Source organism: Suricata suricatta, chromosome 10 (genome assembly GCF_006229205.1).
Source record: "Suricata suricatta isolate VVHF042 chromosome 10, meerkat_22Aug2017_6uvM2_HiC, whole genome shotgun sequence".
Lineage (NCBI taxonomy): Eukaryota > Metazoa > Chordata > Mammalia > Carnivora > Herpestidae > Suricata > Suricata suricatta.
This window is the reverse complement of record NC_043709.1, coordinates 80323583-80348089: the sequence shown is the minus strand read 5'-3', so window position 1 is coordinate 80348089 and position 24507 is coordinate 80323583. Positions and strand designations below refer to the sequence as shown.

The 24507-nt window shown below is 38.0% G+C and overlaps 1 protein-coding gene across 2 annotated transcripts in view; it reads left to right on the top strand.

Moving 5' to 3' along the window:
- The window catches only part of RASSF8 (Ras association domain family member 8), a 124128-nt gene continuing 99621 nt past the window's right edge, over positions 1-24507 (top strand). Inside the window, exon 1 of one of the 2 annotated variants that reach the window (XM_029954165.1) lies at positions 1-75. The gene's annotated coding sequence lies outside the window, so the exon portion shown is untranslated. The remainder of the gene's footprint in view (positions 76-24507) is intronic. The other variant, XM_029954166.1, reaches the window with a different exon arrangement.

Below are 24507 nucleotides of genomic sequence, written 5' to 3'. Positions count from 1 at the left end.
CGGCCGTCGCCGCGTCCTCGGCGCCCCGGCCGGCCTGGCGGGCGGCCTGCGGGGGCGGCGCAGTTGCGAAACTGAGTAAGTATTAACTTTACTCGGCTGCCGCGATTTCTGGGCAACGTCTCGGACCACTCCCTCCTCCTCCTGGAGCCTCCGGCTCCCCATTCCCCGCCCCCTCACCGCTCTGTCCGCACCTTGGGTTCGCCGGTTCTGCCCTCCGGCCACGGGCTCGCGGTTCCCCCGGTTCACCTTTTCCCTGGTGTGCTCGCCTTTGCGCGTTCTGCCCGCTGCACACACGCGCCTCTGAGAAGTGCAGGCTGTGTCCTGCTTCTCCGTTTCCTCCCAGTGTCCTTGGCAGCGGAGTTTAGAGGCCACTTTTGTTGGGCAGGGAAATGGATGTATGGCTTCTTTAACATTTTTCTCTCCAAATGGAACTCGGATGCTCGCTTGCCGGGGTGGCGGTTTGGTGAACGCTTACTTTCTCCTCTGAAAACCAGATTGGTTTTTAGGTTTTAAAATTTTGTTTGAACGCTTACCCATCCTCCGTCCCTGTTTCCCCGTGCCGCCAACCCGTCTGGGGAGGCGAATCCAGACGAGGGGACTTCCAAAGTAATTCCGTTTTGGAGACTAGAAACTTTGCGAGGGTTCATAGAAAGCTTAATAAGCTTCAACCTGAAGGGACATGAGCTTTGCATGTGGCTCCCTGTGCGCACAAGCGGGTACCTGGGTTCGTAGTCGAGCGTTGCGTTGTTATTTTAGCATCCTAGAGCCGCCTGGTGTTGCTAAACCACTACTTTTCCAGCATCAAATGGCATCTTTAGCAGAACAAGCGTTGAATGTAATTACGGGTCAGCACCGCCCCTGGTCTTTGGGGACTTAGAAGGGAGATAGATGCAGGGCACATTTCATAGCTGTGAAACCCATCAGGTTAGCTGTGTCAGTACCTCACCGCGTTGCAATCAAAAGAATTCTTGCAGCCCAGTAACAGCGAGGAGGAACATTTACAGATTTTCTAGTACGATGTGGCTCAGCAATGCTTCATTAGATCTGTTGTGTCACTAGGAAGGATCTTTAAGTATGTATAGATCTCTGCTTTTCTGCCGATTTGATTAACCACTCATTCTGATAGAAGGCCTCAGGTAGTTTTTTTGTTTTTGTATTTTCTTTGTTTTTTTTCTTTTCCTTTTTCTTTCTTTCTTCCCATTTTCTTTTTTCCAGTCTTTCATCTTTGGGTTTCCAGCAGTTGGCGATCCTATTATGAAGGACTAGAGAATGGGAAGCTTTCTTAATGAATTTTCAGCATCCGTTCTTGCCTGGGTGAGGCAGTAGTGAATGCCAGCTAAGATCTCTGCAGGGAGAGGTGCAGGTGGACACAAGAATCTGGAGGAAGGACAAAGTAGTACTGTCATTTTAGAGGGTGGTTTGTGTGTTTATGTTTTAGTGGGCATATTAATGCTACTTTTTATTTCTCTCCATGGGGGAACTCTCTCAAAACCATGAAAATTACATGTAACTGTACCTGACTTTAAGAAGACTGAATGTGATTTGATTATTCTTTTGAACGATCAGACCCAACAAAATAGAATTTCAAAAATCTCCCCCTTCCTCATTTTCTTTCCTTTCAAGAGCCTCAAGCTGGTACTTTCAGTAATAGACACAATTGTTAGTAATGCACTGAATTCTTTCTAGGTTCATTAATCAAGCCTAATTTCTGGCTTCAATAGCTGAGGGGGACATTAACCCAGAGAGGGAGAGAATCATGAGACTGTGCAGATAGGAAAGGCATTTCAGTTTGCTAAAGTGTCAATGTGCTGCAGAGAAAAGCAGTTAGAAAGAAGAATGTTTAGGTTTTTAGCATGCATGTTTACTGAATTTGGCATTTGATTGAGAAATCTGGTAACTGCAGATTTTAAATTCTACAGTTATGGTATCATTTCTTTTTGCCTAACATTCTGTTTTTTTAAGTGTTTTATTTTTTAATGGGAATCTCAATGCTTTGCTTTAATAGCTTTTTATATTGGATGGCTTGCATTAATTTTTTACTTAAATGGTTTAGCCATTTTGAGAAATAGTTTTTCAGAATTTCTTACTCAATTGATCTTATATTTATGCTTGTATGGCTACAGAGTGCTGCTGGGTGGTATTGCTTTTTTCATTATAGTTGATTCCTGGCATAGTGGCTTTGCTCCTTTATTATAAAATATTAAGGTCCCAGGTATCTTGCGGGTGTTCAAAACATTGCAAAACTCTGCAGGGGAAAGTGGAGCGGGGAAAACATGCATCATAAATCGGAGAACTTGGATTTAAAATATAACATAGCACCTGTTCACTCTCCTTGCATGCTAGCTTGCTCCAACCCTAAGGAGATTTCAAAATGCAAAGTGTAGACATAGTTTCCAAGAACTGTGTATAGTGAAAAGAATGCTCATGCCACAGCCAGCCAACCAGACTTGAGTATCAAGTGACTTTGTCACTTTGAACTGATTGAACTTGGCCATGCTACTTCAACCTCAGGATCTACCATTTGCTTTCTGTAAAATGGAGATACTGCTCCTAAAAGGAATGCTCTGACAAGAAGAAGAGCTGTTATACTGTCTGGTACATCTTAGCCAATACATGACAACGTCTCACACTTCTTGAGAACTGAGCTCTCGATTACCCAACCTTACAACCTATTCCTCTTCTGCTTTTCATCTCTTCCGTCCAACAAGTGGCTCAGGCCAGAAGGCTGGAGTTTAACCTTTATTCTTACTAATGTTCTATCACACCTCCTCCCTCACCCGCCTCCAACCCCAACTAGTTTGTCACAAAGCCCTTGTCTACTTTTCTGCAAGAATCTCTCTCAAATCTGATTTTCAGCCTCCACTATGCTTCCATTCCACTTGAGACCTCCATTATCTTTCCCCATTGCCTTCTGTACATACTCTGTACCCCTTCTCTCTTTTCCTACCAGCAGCCTAAAAAGGAAAAAAAAATGCTACTTGCTATTTAAAGTCTTCAAAGCTCTAAGGAAACACATTTATCTCTCCAGATAAAGTGTGGGATCTTTAACATACCTATAAAGCCTTGCATGATATGGCCACTGTCCCCTCCATCTTCATCTCTTGCTAGCCACATTGTCCAGTTCCCTAGCAGGCTGATATCAGGGCTCTTGCTTATGCTATTGGTCTTTCTGTTTTAGGACCATTTCCGTAAGTAATTTGTCATCCTTGGATATGAATTCAAATATCCTCTCTATAAATGTCTTCTCTGAGAAGACCCTATTCTTATCATCATGTCATTTAGAAATTCTTTATTTGTTCCCTAATAGCACAATCATCTTCCCTTTTTTGTGTTTATTATAACTTAAAATTCTATATTATTCAATGGCTTAATATTTCTTACCCTCAAGGGCAGACATAATACCCGGTTTATTCACCAGTCTATACTCAGTGCCTGGTACAGTTAGTAGGGGCTCAATAAAAGGTTCTTGTTATAATTAATAAGATAGTAATATCAATTTTATATTTGTGTCTTGGATGCCTTCTTTGTCAATGTTCATTCTGCTTTTCACAGCAGAAAAGCCAGACTGGCACTCTCTTGTGTTCCTTGCTGGTGTTAATGTATAATATGAAACAGCCTTTGCAGATGTGAGGTAAAATTAATGCATTTGGGCTGTGTGGAAAATTCATAATAATAAATTGAGACACCTTTTAATTCGTGTTACCCCTGTGATTTTCTGTTGTGAATAATCCTTTTTCTAGGTACATCATTAAAGTAATTATGCTTTTTTTCATCAGCACAGAAAAAATCTTGCTTTGTCATATATTTTACACATGTCATAGGATAATATGTTAGCAGCTCTTGATCACTCAGTGTCAGACATCAAAGGAAGGTAGAGAAGACTAGTAGAAAAATGAGAGTTCTAGTTCTAAGAATGTTTAGTACTTTCCAGCTATTGATGTGACTTGCATAAATAACACAAATCATTTGAACATTTAGTTAAGGTAGCAGAGTAGTTGTTTAAAAATTGGAGCCACCTAGCGTTCTGTAAATTCTTTTTCCTTCTCTCACTAAAGCATTCCTTCTTTTAGCCAAAAAAGTCTCATGACTTTTGAAGGCCATGGAAGGCTTAAAGCTTTGAGTATTTTTGTCATGTGATTGTTCTTTACAAATTATTAGTTTGATGCACTATAGCTCTAAAATGCTTATGTCCTTAGTATTGTTTCTACTCTCTGATTCTTAAGTAATCACCCACATTTTATTTTGACTTGTTTCTTAGGACTTGAGTTTCCTTTTAGAATTTTCCCTTGACCCTTAGAGTATAAATCCATTTCCTTTTTAGTTTTCTGTCGTGTTGGTCATAAAGTATACAGAGAATTTAGGAGTTTATTCTAGTTCTTTCGTGATTTATTTGCTTGCACTTAACCTCTGGGTTTCTCCTAAATGTTATAACTCATAAATGGTCTGGACTTGAGTTTTTGTCAGCAAGAAGCTGGATGCCCTTGGGTTGGGAAAGTGAGGAAGATTAAAGCATTTTTTAAGTCCCTAATATATGCCAAGCTCTAGGCTAAGTACTCTCACAAAAGAACAGTGAGTGGTTCACCCAGTCAAAATCATAAAAAGGAACCGTAACCTTTTCATACATTTGCTTCACTCGAGGAAATTGTTTTTGTTGTTCCTCCATTTCCCTACCCTTTATTTTCTAATTAGGAAAGCATGGCAAGATAGTGAAACCCTCTCTAGCTCAACCCATTACCTTACCTTTTTATTTATTTAGACCTGAATTTGCTTGTATAAAAATACTGGACATGGGGCCAGAAAGGGGCATGCCCTTTAGATTTTTCTTTGAGGTAGGTCTCTGTGCTCCAGGACATTTGCACCATGAGTAGCTATTACTTTGGAGAAGAAAAAAGTTATGGTTGATAGCCCTAGTTATTTTTTCCCCTTCTGTATACATGCTAACTGGTTACTTTGGGTGACCTTGAATGAGTTGCCTGAAGCTTTATAGCACCAATAATATCTATTACCTATTAATTTCACAGCCTTGCTATTGGATTTAGAAGACTTATTTTTGACAATTTTTTTTGTCCATTCAAATATATCACGGTCATTACAATTAACTCCAATGCTGTCAAGTTTTATGCATTAAGAAAAATGTTTTCTTACTCAGTAGCATATGTTTTAACTCTTTGTTTTGATAAGCAAGCAGATACGAGTACAGGTTGTAACAAGAGGAGAATACTTTTCTACCAGCTTTTATTCATGTGTGTGATATTTCTTGTCACTTGTTAATGGTCATTGGCTTCTGGCTAAATCATGTTTATCCTTAATTATAGTAAGTTTATTATTGGAAAATCACCTAAAATTAAATTATTCTTCAGAAAGAAGCACATACATTAGAAAAATTAGAATTTTCTTCATGGATAGGTATTGGACAGAAAAATAAGATATCACTCTAATTTTTGCTTAAGATATTTGAGTAGATTTATAATTTCTGAAACCCTGCTATACAAATACAGTTGAAAGATAGGTTGGGAATAATTTGTAGTGTTTAAGGTAAAATTTAGCTATTTCTGAAGCAATTTCTAATACTTGATGCCATTGGATGTCAGGAAATCTAACATAGTTTATTTGTGCTACATTTTCCTTATTTTCTTTTTGTATATAATGACTTACTTCCTTTATATCTCTTTTTTAAAAACCTCTTTACTGAGGTAAGCTGAGGTAAACAGCTTAGTAACATGCAATGAACTGCACACATTTAAGCATAAAATTATGAAATCACCACCACAGTCAAGATAGTGAATGTCTACATCATCCTCCCCAAATTTCTCATTCCCATCCCTGTCCTTCATTACCAGCCCTACAAAGCACAGCTTTACTTCTGTCTCTGCAGAGTAGTTTGCATTTTCCAGAATATAAATTAATTAATCATGTAATATACTCTTTTTTTGGTCTGGCTTCTTTTACTGAGAATAATTGTTTGGAGATGCAGTCATAGTTTATTCTCATTGCTGAATAGTGTTCCATTGTATGGATATACAGCAATTTATGTATGTACCTATTGATGGACATTTGGGCTATTTCTAATTTTTGGCTATTACAAAAGAAGCTGCTATGAATATTTGCATATAATCTTTGTATGGACATATGTTTTCATTAATCTTGGGTAAGTACCTGGGAGTAGAATGGCAGGATCATGGTACACATACATGGTTAGCTTTTTCAGAAGCTGCCAAACTGTTTTCCAGAGCGATTATGCCATTTTATTTTCCTATCTGCAGTGTATAAGCACGCTAGTTCCTTCACTTCTTTACCAACACTTAGTATCATTAGTCTTTTTAAATTTTAGTCATCAGCATTTTATTTTTAATTTAATTTGCATTTCCCTAATGACCAGTGGTGTTGAGCATCTTGTAATGTATTTTTTGCTATGTTTATATCTTCGCTGGTGAAGTGTTTGTTCAAGTGTGTTGCCTGCATTTTTATTGGGTTGATTGTTTTTTTAATTGTTGGATTTTGAGAGTTCTTTATATATTTTGAAAAGTCCTCATCTGATAATATGTTTTGCAAAGAGTTTCTCCCAGTTTGTGGCTTGTACTTTAATTTTCACAATGACTTTTAAAGAGAAGAGGTTTTTAATTTTGATGAAGTCCAGCTTATGGTTTCATTCTCTTATACATTGTACTTTTAGTGTCCTTTTTAAGAACCTTTGCCTAAGCTAAGGTTGCATAGCTATTCTTCTAAAAGTTTTCTTGTTTTCTTGTAGAAGTTTTATAGTTTTAGGTTTTATATTGAAGTATATGATTTTTAAGTTATCTTTTTAAAATAAACTTTATTTTTTAGAGCAATTTTAGGTTCACAACAAAACTGAGCGGAAGGTACAGAGATTTCCCATATATTCCCTGTCCCCCACACATGTGTATCCTTCTCCATTGTAGGATTCCCTACTAGAGTGGTACATTTGTTGCAGTTGAACCTACATCGACACATTATAACCCAATGTCCATGGGTTGCATAAGGGTTCACTCTGTCTCAGTGATTTAAGTCCTGTGTGTTTAAGCAAATGTGTAATGACACATATCCATCATTATACCATCACAGAGTAGTTGCACTGCTCTAAAAATCCTCTGTGCTCTGCCTGTTTGATTTCTCCGTCTCCTAATCCCTGGAAACCATTATAATCTTTTTACTGTCTCCATAGTTTTCCCTTTTCATGAATGTCAATGTAGCCTTTTCAGCTAGGCCATTTCATTTACTAATATGCGTTTATGTTTTCTCCATGTCTTTTCATAGTTGGATAGCTTGTTTTAGCCCTGAATAATGAATATTCCGTTATCTGTATCTAACACAGTCTTGTTTATCCATTCGTCTACTGACAGACATGTCTGCGTCCAACTTTTGGCAATTATAGATAAAGCTGCAAGAAGCATCCATGTGCAGGTTTCTGTGTTGGCATTGGATAAATACAAAGGAACACAATTGCAGGGTCATGTAGAGTATGTTTGGTTTTATAAGAAATAGTCACACTTCCCAGGTGGTGGGCCATTTTGCATTCCCACTCACAGTGAATGAGAGTTCCTGCTCCTCCACATCCTTAACAGCATTTGGTGTTCTCAGTGTTTTGTATTTTGGCCATTGTAATATTGCATTGTTGTTTTAACTTATAGTTCCCTGAAGACAAAATGATGTGGGGCATCTTATTTTTTTTTAATGTTTTTTTAATTTATTTTTGAGAGATAGAGAGAGAGTGCGAACAGGGGAGGGTCAGAGAGAGAGGGAGACACAGAATACGAAGCAGGCTCCCGGCTCTGAACTAGCTGTTAGCACAGACCCTGACGTGGGGCTCGAACCCACGAACCATGAGATCATGACCTGAGCTGAAGGCAGATGCTTAACTGACTGAGCCACCCAGGCACCCCGTGGGGCATCTTTTTATATGCTTATTTTCCATATCTATATCTTTGGCAAGGTGTTAAGGTGTTCGAGCTATTGAGTTAATTTTTTTTATATTGAGTAAGTTTTGGATTGGAATTGATTTTCTGCATATGGCAATCTAATTGTTTCACCACTATCTGTTAAGAAGACTATTCTTTCTTTACCGAATTGTTTGCATCTTTGTAGGAAATGAGTTGTCCATTTTCTCTCTTTTTATTATATCAGTTGACATTCATAGCTGGATAACACAAACTAAAGGAAAAGCAACTAAATCCTACACTGGACAATGAATGTGTTTTTGTCATTTTTAATAAAATTTCCAGTTTCCCAGTTTCCTTATTGTAGCCTTTATGTAAACCTATCCTACTCAAACATTTGTTCTCCTCTCTTTCTCTTTTGGTTATTGGCTATGTATTATGATAATACAGTCTGGTGTACAACTTACCCCTGTAAATTTTAATTATCTTTACTGTTAATGAAAATTATTTGTTTCCTCTCTTTGAAAACTTCTCAACCTAGATGACACCCTCCATTTTTTTTTATGATCTTTCTTTTCTCCTGTTCTGTTGTTTAGTTATGATATATGGTATATATTGGAAAGACTGCCTACTTCAGTTAAAAGCCTGGCTGGACCTGGGTAACCTTGGAGAAGTTATAAAGCTCACCCCTTCTCAAATTTCCTTTAAGTGGGGCTACTATTTCATCACTCAGGGCTGTTTTGGAATAAAAATGATGTTTGTATGTGTCCATATATGGAAATGAAAGTAAATTGAAATGTCTCAGTGAAGGGTTGACGCCTTCCTCCCTTACCCAACTCCAGTAAGTTGTGGATACTCATTCTCTCTTAGCGGGGAGTCTGAACAGTCCCCGTGCTCTTTGGAGGGGACAGATACTCCACAGTCTGTCCAGGTCTGAGGAGAGAACACTGTTCGATAGTTAATGTGGGTGAGATCCTCCTCATCCCTCACAGTCTGTAATTGGCTGCCTTCGGGGCTATTCTCCATTAGTAATCGTCTCTATTGGAAATCAGTCTCCTCTTTCCTTCTCTCCTTACCCTTATCCTGGAAAGAATATGCTCAAGTCTCTCTTGACACTGCTTCTCTTCCTGTCTACTCCTTCTGTCTCTTTTCTAAGCCAGCTGCTTTCAGGAGTTGTCTGTGCTTAGTACTTTGACTGCTCACTTCCCAACCAGGTACCATTTCTTAGAAACATTTCTTGCCACAGGCACCAATTCCTAATTGCCAAAATCAATGGAAACTTCTAATTCTAATATAACAGAAGCTTTTTGTAGCATGTTTGCACTATGGAGCTATCTTCCTCTGTCTCCAGACTTTTCCTTCTCGGCTTCCTTGTCAGCGCTCTTTCTTTGTTCATTTATTTATTCAGAAATGAACTGCATGACCTTCCATGCAGGGAGCTGTAACAGAGAGCAAAACACACAGAACTACTCTCACAGAAAGTGTACTCTACTGGAGGAAGTTAGATAATGAGTAATTTCACATTCTTTGTATCATGATATATGCATCAGAGGAAAAAAATATAACAAGTTGGAGAAATTGAAAATGCTGGGGATGGGAGTGCAAGTGTTATATGATCTTGGATAGGCAGGAAGTTCTCACTCATGAGAACATATTTGAGTAGAAAATTTAATGAAGTAAAGGAAGTAACTCTACAGCTGTCTGGAGGAAGAGCACTCCCCATAGAGAAGACAGTGAGTGCCTGGGCACTGAAGCAGGTGCATACAGTTGTGTCCGTATCAGAGCTGCCAGATCAGTGAGGCTGGGAATGGGGGGGAGGGCATGGGACAGTAGCAGGAGATTAGGTGGAGGAGGTAGTGGGGCCCACATACCAGGCCCTTATTGGCTGTGACAGGGATTTTGGTTTTTACTCTTGAACAGTGGAATGAATGAATTGGAGAGTAGCATGGAGTAGTAGGTGAGAGCCTGAAGTGTCAAGTGGCTGCTTAAGTTAAAATCCCAGCCTTAAACCTAGCTCGCTTTGTAGCTTCTCGGTACCCCATTGGTAAAATGAGAATACAAATGATCTCTATCTCATAGTATTGTTATGAGAATGGATTGAGTTAATATTTGTAGAGAACAAAGCATGGCAGATAGTATTATAAAAATGCTTGTTAAATAAAATTAGTAAAATAGAAAAGGCTCACTGTGCTTCCATGTGGAAAGGGCTTGTCAAGAGGAATTAAGAATCGGAGCAGAAAGCCAAAACATGGAAACAATCTAAGTGTTTATCAGTTGATAGATGGATAAAGAAAATGTATCATATGGAATATGATTCAGCCAGGAAAAAGGAAGTTTTGCCATTTGTGACAACATGGAGAGATCTTGAAAGTATTATGCTAAGTGAAATAAACAGAGAAAGACAAATATTGGATGATCCCACTTATATGCATAATTTAAAGAAAAAACCCCACCCAACTCATAGATACAGAGAACAGATTGGTGGATGTCAAAGGTGGGGAGTAGGGGTGATTGAATGGTTGAGGGGGTCAAAAGGTATAAACTTGTGCTTATAAGATACATAAGTCCTGGAGATGTAATATACAGTGTGGTGATTCAATAGAAAGGGAGGGAGGAAAAGAAAAGAAAGAAAACCAATTAGGAGGTGATTGCAATAATTCATGCAAGGAGTGGCTTAGTTGAGGTGCTGGTGGTGAAGGTGGAGAAGGGGCACATTGTGGGTGTATTTTGGAAATAAGGAGGACATACTGGCTCAGGAATAGATCTGCTGACCTCCCATCTCTGATCTTTCTGGCTCAGTCTTCTTTGCTTCTTCCTCTTCTCCCTTTTGACCAGGGGTTCTCAAAAAGAGTATTAGTGTTTGGAAGTATGTGGGGGCCTTTTGTGGCTGACACAGAGACTAAGTTGTGGGTATTTCTTGTGTTCAGTGGGTGCTCAGTATTATGCATAGTGAAGACTTCTATTCTCTGCAATTTACCAGTAGCATCCTTATAAAGAAATGTTGCTTTAGACCTTCTTCCCACCTCTCCTCCCTGTCCCCTGGCCTAGGATTTCCTAACCTGTGATCCTGTGTGAGTAGCAGGGGGCCTAAAAGCTGCCAAGTATTTTTTCCAAAATGTTTGTTTATATACGTTTTGGTGAGGGGGTAGTGGTGAGAATTTTTATCAAGTTCTCAAAAGGGTCCATATCCTCAGAATGCAAGAATTCCTGTTATGGGTGGTCTTACCCACTTTTCATTGTTTTTAGTCTAGCCTGTATGTGGTAGACTTTCAAATCTATTCCTATAATGTTCTGTGCTCTGACTTTTAGACCCTTCTCTGCTGAACCATGCAACAGTTCCTCAGGATCAACTTGTCTTCTAACTTCTTCCTGTATTTCCCATCTGGGTTTGTGGCACCATCATCCACCTTATTCTTAATCTTGCCCTTTTTGTGCCACTTCACCTTGATTAATTCATCTAGTTCTGCTTTTACCTCCTGGACAGCTGATGATTTTTTTTTTTTACATTTCCCGTTCATTCACTACTCTAATTTAGCATCTCTGATTTAGATTGTTGCCACTTCACTGGTCTTCCCACCTGAGACCCATATTCTGCATGGCAGTATACAGAAATCTCACTGTGTCACTAACTTGCTAAAAACTCAGCTCTGTCGATGTCTACAGGGTTGCATACAGGACCTCTGAAATTTGGTGCCAGTTCCCTGTCTTGGGCTGTCTAGGAGGCTGTCCTGCCTTCCTGGGTGGCTGCCCACCACCTCTTCTCCCTCACCTGTCCTAGCCTTTAGCAGGACTAAATTAGTAAGATGTTGTATGCATTGATGCTGCAACATCTAAATATGCTGTCTGACCACATGAAAAAATGGTCCAATTTCTTTCTGACCCATAATCCATAGCTTTAAAAGCAAGCCTGGCTATCCTCTCTTCCTGAAGGAAGTGCTTGCTCACTTAAAAGTCCCTGTAGCCTTCTTTATATACCATATGCATGGATGTTTCTCTTCTTTGTGCTATAATTTTAGAAGCTCTCTTTCAAACATGAACTTCTAAGAAGCTCTTCATAAGCTCATTTGTTCACAGGTTCCAAGTGACTAAGAAGAGTTTAAGCAGTCTCCCAGTGCAGTTCAATGAGTGTAAGTTGGTTCTTTGAAGCTTTATAACCAATTATGCCCTTGCTGCTGAATGTTCAGTGGGACATCTTTTTCTAAAGTGGAGCAGCTTTGTCTACATTAAAAAATCTCTTGAGGCAGATGGATCCTTTATGGTCTCTTTGGAGCCCTGGGTAGCTTTAGCCCTTGGTGTCCAACTTCACTCCTTACCTCTTGAGTTATAGGAGTCTTGGTAGGTTCAGTTTTGGGTGTACTCAGCCTTTCTGTTCTAGAACAATTTCCTGGTCTTCTGAAGTAACTTTGGGCCATGTTTCCAACTTTAACACTGATCATCCTATATCTGTGTTCTCTGTTCTGGCTGATTATTACTACTAGGTTAATAGATTAGCCTGTTTCATCCTCAGCCCCATTCATCCTTTACCCTTCAGAGTTCTATATGTAAAAGGAAAAAAAAGAAAAATATTTTTCACCATTCTCAGCTATTTTTATTAGCTCTCCTTTTGTTTCTGCCATAATTTTGTGTCTTTATTAGTACATTAAACATGTACTATAGCTTTTCATCATGAGATAATGATAGGGTTAATAATATTTGTATAATACTTCAAAACATATTTTAAATATAGCAAACACATTAATCCACAGACTATTGAACAGGAAGGTGCCCACCCAAGACAGAGTTTTCAGAGTTTGGCTCTGAGGCCAGTATATGTCCCCAGCTTGGCAGTTGTGATACGAAAGCTCAGGAATAGGGAAGTCAGGATGTGTTTCATGTCACCTTTCCCGTTAGATTGCGGGTCTCCTTGACAGTGGGATCCATATTTAATTATCCACCAACTATAAGCTCTTTAATGGCAGGAACTTGTCTGATTCTCCTTGGATTCTTAGAGGAATGCACTGTTAGTTGTTGAATGAATTCATTTGCTAGCTAGTATTTATAACCTGAAGGGGAACCATGCTAAACTTCCTCTAAGTATTTAGTTGTGTAGACTAAACAATGACTTTAAAATATAGACAACTAAAACATTCATGTTGCATCAATGACTGAGGTGGTACTGAAATTTGGGTTGGTGGAAATGGATATTTTACTTGGCTTTTGAAAACACTTAAATAGCATCTACCATGGTGAAGAGTAAGATTTGGTAGATGGTATGAGGAGGGGAGATGTAGTCTATGGAAGCTTATTGAGCGATGAGGATGCAGGAAATACATAAATAATTACATATGGCAGAGTATGTTATATAATATATTAAGCAGAGTATGAAGAGAGGGTGGCTAAAAGACTTAAGGGGTAAAAGCATTTACTATGGCAATTTTATAATAATTGGAAACATCTAAATATTTGATGTAATCACATAAGGGCACTGGGTAAGTAAATGATGGCATAAGTTCCAGATAGACTGTTAGATAGCCATTAAAAATATTTATAAATAATTTCTATTAACTTGGGTAAATACATATGCTTTTTTGTTAAGTGAACCAGGAGGAAGAAAAGCACAAGGAAGAAAATAAACCAAAATATATACACTGCATCTGACTTCATGTGTATTATTTATGTATGTATATTATACATACACAGTACATATCAGAAATATATACTTCATTGAATTTTCACACACTGAACATGCCCATGCAGTAAATTACCAGATTAAGAAATAGAACATTATTAGCATTCCCACAGGTCCCTCTGTGCTCTTAGCTTTCAGTGACATTTCAGAGTTTTGACTGGTTTTGTTTGGAATCATACAACATGTACTCTTTGGTGTCTTAATTTCTCACACTCAGCATGTGTGATTCACCCATATTGTGTATAGTTTTGTAAGTTGTTCATGCTCATTATTTATTATGGATGACTTTTCCAAAATTTGCTATAATGAGCATGAATTTATAATCAGAAAAAGATTACATTTGTTTTTTTCAAAGATGCAAAGTCAAGTTTACTTGTGCTTGGGACATATGAAGGAGAATTGAGAAAATAAGTTGTGGCTGTTTAGAAACAGATGTGTGCACTGCAATATGAACTCAGCATCAAGGGAACCAGATCCTGTTTTGTCATTTAGTAGTCATCAGACTGTGGACACAATCTTTAATTCTTTGTTCCTCAATTTGCTCATCCGTTGGTCAGCTAAGTGTGATGATATCTTCCCTATAAACTAGGCATAAGGATTAGCTTGAGCTTATAAGTCTGTGAGTCTGCTAGGTGGTGAGGTCCTTCATTGAAAAATTGGAGTTAGAGAGGGTAGATGTTCAGGGAGGGAACTCATGTCCAGTTCCCATTTTCTCTATGAAGTGAGGGCTGAGGGGTACTTGTAAGTGAAAGCACGTGACTTGGAGGCATTAGTTTGCACAGAGCAGAGAAACTTTCTGGCAGGCAGCCTTAAATATTCAGGGAGCTAGGGGACCCAAGGGGGAATGCAGGAAGAGCACAGCAATGTTGAGGGCCCAGCTGAGGGTGGAGCATAAATGTGAATATAGAGTGTAAGTTTTTCCTTCAGAAGATAATTTTTATTTGAGCTACTATTAAGGTGATTCTTCTTTATTATGCAACTGGAGGAGGTAAAAACAGAAAGAAAAAGGAAGGAGGAAGAAAGAAAGGCAGTGACATATGAGAAGTACCATATCTAATATACAAAGGGAACACTGTTTAAAAGGGACTCTGACTTAAAATGTATATTATAGAAGTTCACAGTGACTTGGAACTTAGATTATCTTTTTCCAAGGGTATTTGCATTAAAAAGGAGGGCTAAGATTTTAGTCTAGCCCACAAATGTCTATAGAACAGGCAGGTATCTTTTTACTAACATGTTTTCTAGTTTTGAGAGTCCTAAAATTACTAGTTTTAACTATTTTAGATCCTTTAAATAAAATAGGGCTTGATGGGTCAGCCTGGAATTGTATTCACGGATGGAATTGTTTCTATGAGAGTAATACTTGGGTGCAGTGAAAACTTCAGGAATGCACTCTGAGTTTGTCTGCCTCCTCCAAAGGTAGGGTTAGGTGAGCACTAGATTCTGAGCCCAAACCTGCTGTTTGTAGATAAATGATGTTGGTAGATTGGGCAGTGCCTTTGCTCAGTTTTGATATATTTCATACAGTATCTATTGAGTGTCTACCAGCTGAATATGCAAAAACAAAGAGAACCAGTCTTATCTTCCAGATAGTTTGTATCTGGGCCAGGTATTTAAAAAAATAATTTTTGGAATGTGATAATGGATAAAATGGAGATGTGGGTTCTTAAGGTGGGATTGGAGCTGATATTTCTGGAAAGATGTTCCTGAGTCTGCCTAAAGAAATCAGGGAAGGTTTAAGAGGAAAATTCACTCTTGAGTGTAGACAACCCCCAAGAATAGTACATTAGGGAGAACATGATCTGTTGGAAAAGTACAAATAGTTTTGATATTTCTTAAAGTTAGATGTGTGCAATGGAGTGGGGGAATGGCGAAGTTATGGTAGGGACCCCCACCCCACCCCTGACCTTCCACCTCTTGAGGAAGGATAGCACATTGTCCTAAAGTTTGTTTAGGTTTCTGTTGATAGCATGATTGATTATGATAAACAATTTGTCTATTTCTGTTCTGAATTAAGATTTTTACTTATTTGTTTTACATTAGGAAGAAAGTTTGAGATTGCTTTAGAATTAATTGGGGCTTAGAGTACCGCTCGGTTTCTTCCATTACAGTATATTCAGATCATCTTGTGAATACTCCACAAACATTTATGAAGCACATGTTATGTTGAAGGAATTATACTTGTGATGGATGGTATTACAAGGATCAGAAATGGCCCCTGACTTTGAAGAACCTTACAGTCTAGTTAGCAAAGCAAAACTTGAATTTTCAAAAGTCCTATTATGGAAATAATAGCAAAAGAAAAGAGTGTGGACTTGTTACTTAGAACTAACTATGGGAAGCAGAGAAATCTATTTAGAAAGCCATATAATCAGGGTGCCTGAGTAGCTCAGTTGGCTAAGAGTCCAACTCTTGATTTCTGCTTGGGTCATGATCTCAGGGTCATGAGATTGGCTCCACATTGGGCTTCAGGCTGGGTGTGGAGCCCGCTTGGGATTCCTTCCCTCTCTTTCCTTTTCCCTTGCCTTGCCTTCCCTTCTGCTGCTGCGGCGGCGGCGGCGTCTTCTTCTCTCTCTTTCTCAAAAGAAGACAATGACAACAGTATAATCAAGGACTGAAAAGACCAAAAGAAATATGACTGGTGGACAAGGTATAAATGTGGGGCAGGGTTACTGGGGAACTGGAAAGAGGCTGCTCGAGCTTGAGGACCGTGGTGGAGGCTAACCCAGAAGGTAGATGTGCACAATATGGTTCGGAGGTTCTAGAGTCACTCAATCTGGAGTGTATTGCTGGGAGTAGAAAGCAGTGGAGCTTTGTAGCTAGGGTTAGGTGTTGGTGGTCTTGTATACTGCACTGAGGAATTTGAACTTTATTCCAAGGCAGTAAGCTTTTAAGAACAAGTCTTCCACTGATTTTTCTCTCCAACTCAGGCTGCCATCATCTCTAGTTCTCCCTTTCATTTGCTGTGTTCAGAACAAGTCCAGTGTAATTTGCCTAGTCCTGGCACTATGTGACAGGGACTCTTCTAATTTTGTACAGATTACCAAGGAAATTGTGATTTTGGTCTAGAATCTTATGATCATAGTCAGCAGCCTAATACCTTGGTTTTGGTTCTCCTTACCTTAGATTTTTGCAGCACACCACTGTTCAGTTTTTCAACTATTTTTGTGTTCATTGTATAATCTGATACTTAACAGTTTTTGGAAATAATCAAATCAGACAGCTTATAGTTAGAGAAATCAGCTCAGAAAACCTAAATATATAGCTCAAGATCATTCAGCGATGAGAGTTCAAGATGAAATTAGAAACAGTGACTTTATGACCCTGTTTGTTCCAGGATTCCTTCCGTGAAGTCATTATACCATGGCCTTCTGCTTGAGTGATTCTGACGACCAATGAATTCACGTCAGCCATGTTGTTATTTGCATCGGGCGGGGGCAGGGGTGGGGGCTTGCATGGATTTATCCCTGTTGGGTGTGATATTTTGAAATGGCTGAGATTATGAGTTACATCTGTAATCATTACATAGAGAGAAACTAACTGGCTTATATGGGAGTTTGCCTATCTTATTTATTCTTTTTTATAGGAAAAGTCTAACATAGTAAGCCTCTTTCATTCAACTCATCATTTTGATTTTTTTTATGAAAATAATCCACTAAACCATTGGCGTTTTTATTCTTAATTTCATATATTTAGTAGGAAAATTGTTTTCCATCCTTCAGATATGCAGCAAGCTATATTAATTTTGTGAATCATTTTAAAGCAATATGACTAACCAAGTAAAATGCACAACTTAAGATATTTATAAAACAAAAAAAAAAATTGAGGATCTTCCTTTTCAGTTCTCTTTGTGCCAAAAAGCACCAAAGTTGGCCTTTTAAAAGTCATAATTGAGATTATCTAGGTTGTAAGGCAGCTGTAGTATTGGCAAAAATACTCGTTTTTATAGTTAAGGACCACTAACCTCAAGCACTAAACCTGTAGAATTCCTATAGAGACGTGGTGGTTTAGAGGCTGGGAGGTCCTGCCATATTCAGAAGAGTATCACTGAAGAATAGCAGTGGAAGGTCACATAGTGGTAGGATGTAGGACTAGGTCTTGAGACCTAGTAGGCTCCCTGTTACTAGAATCAGGCATAAACTCCTCAGCCTGGCCTAAGCCTTTAGTCTCTGAGAGACTGTGAGAGATGGAGGCTTTTCCCAAGTCTGACGGCAAGGGCATAGAACACATACAAAAGGAAGGACTTGCTTATCAGCACTGAATGAATGTGATTTGATGGCATTATAGTAATGACAGTAAGTTTCAGACCTATCTTGGAAATAAAGATGGAACTCTTCTAATATTCTATTTAAAAAAACCAATAGATTCTCGTTGAATATATGCAGAGGCTTCTGAGCTTCTGATTGAGCTTATCTGGAACATTTTGTTCAATTCTAAGGTCAAACAAGTTATTTTTATGCTCCTAAATGACTGGGACTTGCCTAAATATAATGTCCTTATATATCTGGAAGTCAGACTGGCTAACCTCACCTGTCTAGTAAAAGCATTTACAGGGACAGTCACAAACCTCTAGGTTTCCTCATTTCTAAATTTATTATTTCTTATTTAATACTACATTAACTGTGTATGTACTATATATGATTATATTAATGATATTAATTATTAATAATTAATACATATTGCTTATTTCTGGTCCAAAATTTAGACCTTAGACTGAAATCTGTGTTTGTACATGTGTTTGGTGGGGAGGGGTTCAGGAGCAACAGAATGAGGGCCTTAAAAACAGGCACATAAACAACATTCAGGAGGCAGGACAACACCAGCATTCTTTAACTTCAAAATATTGGACATGATTATGGTGCCTTGTAGTTTTCTGATTATTTTCACATCTTTTAAATTATCTGATTGTTCTAGAAAACCTATAAGAATGGTACACTGGGCATCATTCACATTGTCATGCAAAGTGAGGTCATAGACTGTGTTGTCTAACGTAACAGATATTTACACCATTCTTCCACAGTCAGTTTGGTCCTGCCCACCATCTTAGGTGTCTTATTTGGGGGATTAGGTAGATAATGGAATCTAGCAAAGAAGCTTGAAGCAGGTGAGGAATTCTTGGTCTCTTACAACCTTACTACCGGGTAATAATGAAAGCAAATTTTGATTAAACTACACATACAGGTAATTTTTAGATAAACATTCACTGGCAAGTAGCAAAAAGAATTGTTAATACAACCTGGTTTATAAGCTTGACAAAGGCTCCAGTCTTTATGTTTTTAGGTGTTCCTATAAACCTTGCAAGGAACATTTACTTGAAGCAGACAGTAGCATGGCAGAGGAGAGAGAACTTGCTCTTTTACTTGTCATGAGGGGTTCCAGGCTTCACCAGATTCTTACAGTTTGTTTACTGAAGTGTGGAAGTATCTTTAAAACATTTTAACAAGCCATATATACTTGCATCCTTTTATTTCACCAATATGATTCTATTTCTAATATTCATCAGGCTAATTATAATTAGCAAGCTGCTGATTACACTGAAGAAAATCCATCCGTTAGGTAATGAGCAGTGTCCCTAAAGCATTTGTCTCTTATAACCACTACTGAAGTATGGGCTTTCTGATTTCATGCTGGACAGTGCATTCTTACTATGATCAAAGTAATAATAGTAAGCCTAACTTAAATAAAAAGTGTCACAGATCAGAGGCTTTATACTGAAATGCCTCAAAAAGTAAATTGCAGATACTGAAACACACCTAGACTTTTGAGATAATCTAGGCAAGTTACACTATTATTTGTGTATTCTGTTTAATAAAGAAGTTAGCAGGCACATTAATTTGCCTGTAGAAGTCTTCACAAAATGTGGAGAGTGAGTTTGTGGTGATGTTATTTTTGCCCACATTAGTGCAGCATGAATAGGCATGTGTATAGGCATAGTGTCTGTTTGGTGACTATTTGTGTGTATATGTATCATCTTTATACACCCCGAAGACTAAGTGAATCTCAGGTGTAGTTTTCTGGGAAGAAATGGGAACTAAAAACTTAAAGATTTCTATTACTGAGGTAAGGCTAAGGTTTTGACACCCACCCATACATACATACACTTAAAACAAGCTATAGTATGGTGAATGCTATGTGCAAATATTTACACACTCAAGCATGCAGTAGATGCAGTTTGGTAGCTAAAGTTAATATAGATGATTTTTTGGATAGGTTAGAATATATTATGTATGGAATAAATGTGAAGATGTGACATGCATATATTTTTTTTCTAAATTTAAATTTAACCTCTATATGGTCTGTAATTATCCCCCAAAGATAAAAACTTACTGAATTTTAGACTCTGCTTTGCCACATGTGATAGTAGTTGAAGACCAATTAATAGATAAGCCTGTGCTAGAAGCAGGTGTAGAGTAAGAATTAAATAGTGAAAAGCTACAACAGCTGGCCTAGGCAGGAAGTGAAGCCTGAGAGAAGAGATGAGAGCAGTGCTTTCCCTGAAAGCAAAGAGGAAAAGTCTCAAAAACAGAAATAACCAGCAGTATTGAGTCTCATAGAGTCTATACACATTTTTATCCCCCATTTTACCTACACAAAAACTCAGGCACAGAATAATATACCCAAACTTACATGGGTAGGAAGAGTGGGGCAGAGCTAGGATTCTAACCCAAAAGTAGCCACACCACTATATATTTGAACTACCATTACATGCTGAAGCTTTGCCACAGCGGACAGTTTGGGTTCTTTTGTTTTCTTTGTACTGTGTTGAGTGATGGGGACACAGAGACAGTTCTTACCCTTGAGGAATTTTTACAAGAATAGTAGGGATGTTGGCTCACTACACATGCACTGTTTTCATTTCTGTGGTCGAAGTGTGTCGCAGGTAGACTCAGGACACAGGAAGCCGTGGCCAGCTTTTAATTGTTGGAGAAAGGAGGAATCAGGAAAGGTCTCTTGGAGAAGGTAACTCTTAAACTGAGGTTCACAGTGGCGAAAATAAGAGTGGTGGTTTAAAAAATTGAGGTACAGGAAGCTGGATTTCATCCTTAGGTCTACTTCTTTGTTTTCATCAATTTTCTAAGTACTCTTCCCGTGTGGTTAAAAACTGATTGAAGTCAATATGCTGTGTCTTTAGAAGTCTGCAATGGGTTTGTCCTAACAAAGTATTTAATCTACAAATGTGAACATTTTCTTGTTATTTGTTTTGGTTAGGTGGGTCCTTATGCTGTAACATTCACAATACAATTATACGCAACATAATCATAACATAGTCATTCCTGTGTGTTCATTAAAAGCACTTTAGAGGAAATGAAGTTGTTGCCTAAATGAGGAGAACAAGGAAATTAGGAAAGAAGGAGTTCTGGAAACCTTGCAGGATTCTTCTGAGTAACGTCCTTCCTATTACACAGGTGCCGTCTCTCCATTAAGTGATTATATATGATGTAGCTGAGCTTATTGTCTTATTTATGTATAGTTTTGTTACTTGTTTTTTTTAAAGCAAGCAAATTACAACTTTTTAAAAACTCAATTTCATAAAGTTGTTTTATTGCATTGGCTCACTATTAGTTTTTGCAGGGGGGGGGGTTGTTGCCCTAAAAATAGTAAGGACCATGAACTAAGTGACCATTCTAGGTGCAGAGGCTGTGCTAGGTCCTTTACCCACATTTTTGTTTAATCTCACAACTCTGCAAGGTAAATTTGCTCATTTTACAAATGAAAAAATAGGGGTGCCTGGGTGGCTCAGTCAGTTCAGCATCTGACTTCAGCTCAGGTCATGATCTCACAGTTCCATTGAGTTGGAGTCCCATGTCAGGCTCTGTGCTCACAGTTGACAGCTGGAGAGATTTTGGAGAGATTTTTTTAAACTACAGAAAATTAACTAAGCAGCCAGTCGGAAGAGCTGGCCTGAGATGAATGAGGCCAACATAAGGAGAAAAAGCAGAGATGAGGGAGGGCCTGGAAGTGAGCAAAATGAATGAGAGATGAGACAGATGAATCATTCAGCAGACTCACCTTGGTGTGGTGTTGGAGGTTCTTTTTCAGGAACCCCTGAGGCTGTGAATATGCAATGCCCTTGTCTTGGATACCTTAGCCTTCTGTGTATATGGGGTGTCTCTTTTTTTCAAATGCTTTATGGCAAGGTTTGCAAACTCATTGCAACAGTCAGGCAGATGGCATTAAGAGGTGAGGTGGGGTTGGTATAAAGGATGAGTGGTTAGGACGGTGGCAGGTTAAAGTGTATGCCTTACCTAAAGGGAGTGGTCAGTCCCCTGTTCTGCTCAAGTTGATTACTGCCCTTAGGAAACGTTTGGCTTATCTTCAGATTTTTTCAGAGAAGCCATATATCTGGTTATTTTGGGTCATTTCCAGCTTTTTAAAAACATCAAAACACCATATTAGCCAAACAAAATGGAAGGTGATTTTGTGCTTTACGTTGTATCAGTGTGTTTTTGTTAGCTGGTGAGAATAGGGCAGGGGTAGTACTAAGTTCGTAGGCCTGTGAGAGAGGATGTCTTGGTCACCTGATAAGCCTCAGCTAGGTACTGAGCAGGCTTAGCCTGGGTGAGGAGTCCTTATGAATGCTCTAACTTTAATTTTTGCGTCACGGGGTGTAGATGGCTGATCGTTGAGATAGTCTCATTTCAAAAATACTTTAAATTTAAGCTAATTTTTAAAAATTTATGGAATGAAATATTTCAATTCAGTGAAATTTTTTAAATAACTTAAATTTCTTTAAAACTTTCATTTTAAGAATTAAGGATATTAAACTACCTGTTTTAACAAACAATATGTTAAACGTAATATTTGAGAGGGAGGTGTAGAAAGACATTATTAGTATATTATCCCATAAATTTACATTTTTCCCGTTAGAAAATTGACAATGGATGTGTACTTACATGAGCAGTTTAAGGACATACTGAGGCAGTTGCTTTATTTAAAAAGGAAGAGATACATTGCTAGGGTAGAAACATATCCTAATGTACTGGATCAGTCCTGGTTCGCTCCTGTTGTTCTGGAATAATAAAAGGACCTTTTGTCCAGGATGATAAATTAAATGCTTGCCCTATATAATGTTAGTATGTTCTTTTGCTGCTGGTCCCTTTCTCATAGATGTGGAATGAGCCAAGCATGCTGAACGACCTTGTTGCTTTTTATAAAATTAATCATGAAGTAAAAGGCTAAACCAGTCTTCACCTCATTGTGACTCTCTCAGCCCTGCCTGAAGGATCTCTGCTATTGCTGTCATGGTTTTACTTGTCAGCAACATTTAAACGATGGTTGATTATTTCTATATCATAGTTTTCAAAGCCCTCCTTCTTGTTAACTTTAACCTACTCTTGCATCTGCATCAGAATTAATTTGTGGTGTATGAGGGAGGCATAGCAATCCCCATTTCAAGGATCTATACCAAAGAGTATCCATAAGCATCCTTAAATAACACTTAGGTAAAGGTAATAAAACCTTGGTTTTATAAAAGCACATTTCCAAGCAAATATCTTTTATTGTAAGAAATTGAACACACTGGGTGCTACTTTCCTGATGTTATCAATTTTCTTTTAGAAATTATGTTTTATAATTATATATAAATGATACCATGTTCCACATCTTTTTCAACTTGGAATAAATATATAGAAGGCATGTTAATCAGGTTTGTAAATGAAAAACTTTGAAAATGTAGATAAAATCTAAAAATGACAGATTGAGAATTCAAAATGATTTTAATGGCTTAAAACGATGGTTGAACTATAAAAGGACTAAATTTAATGGCTTGGAATATGAATTTCTGCACTTAGATGAAAAAAATAACAGTTACATAAGTACAGGAATGAGGAAACTTATCTCAACATACCTCCTATGAAAAAGAACAGGAAGTAATGGCCTTTAAAAAAACTAATGCTACCTTTCATTTCTTGGTATGTGAGACTAAATACCCTAAACTTCTTCTACCATAGAAACTAAAATAAAAATGCTAGGCAAGTTACATAGATGTGCCTTTAAATGAAGAGAGTGAAACATTTGGCCGAAAGTAAAAGCGAGAACTCCATGAGGTACATGGAACAGCCGATATGAGATATGAGAACACTTGTTGAATCCAGATGTGAGCTTTGATTTACTTGGAGACAGGAGACAAAGCCTAGAGCCTATGTTAGGGAGAAAAACTTTAATAGAAAGTGTCTTCACATCAGTCTGGGACCCTGTGAAGACTGCTTTCATAGTGTAGTGTTGAACCAGAACTAACTCTCCCCATCCACCCATCTCCTCCCAGGCCCTTGCAACTCTAAGGAAAACTACCTATCTTATGTTTCATAATTAATAACTAGCATTCATGCAGGTTTTTAGTCCTAGTTTAGAACTACTTAGGTGGTTCAAAAGAGACAAATAGTTAAGTGGTTTTAGCATAGTAGCCCAAGGCAGAAGCAAGTGCAGATTCCTTTTGGAGGAATCTTTCTTCAATCTAGGCCTCAAAGAGTTCAAGAAATATAATTTCAAGATTTTTTTTTGTAACTTTATTTTTTATTTTTTTTTAGAATATAACACTATTTTTTTAACATATGCAGTTATTTTCCATCATTTACAATACAGTAGTTACAATGACACTCCAGATGGATAAGCAAAGTAAAAAATCAGAACCCCAACTTCTATTTCATGTAATTAGACTTATACAGAAATTAGAAGGTTATGTAACAACTAGTTAATCACCTAATTTCACAGCTATCTGAAGTGGCAGTCATTATATAGCAGCTTATCTCTGATACATTCAAGATAAATGATACAACTTATTACTTGCCCATAAGCTAAAACACAGCCTGCTTAATACCTTTTTTTAAATTCCACCTCTATACTACAATATACTTGAGGTCCATGCAAAAAAGTAGCTACCTTTTATATATGAAATGGATGATTAAGTCTTTGGTGTTGTAAAAGCAACTTCATTTTAAACATAAC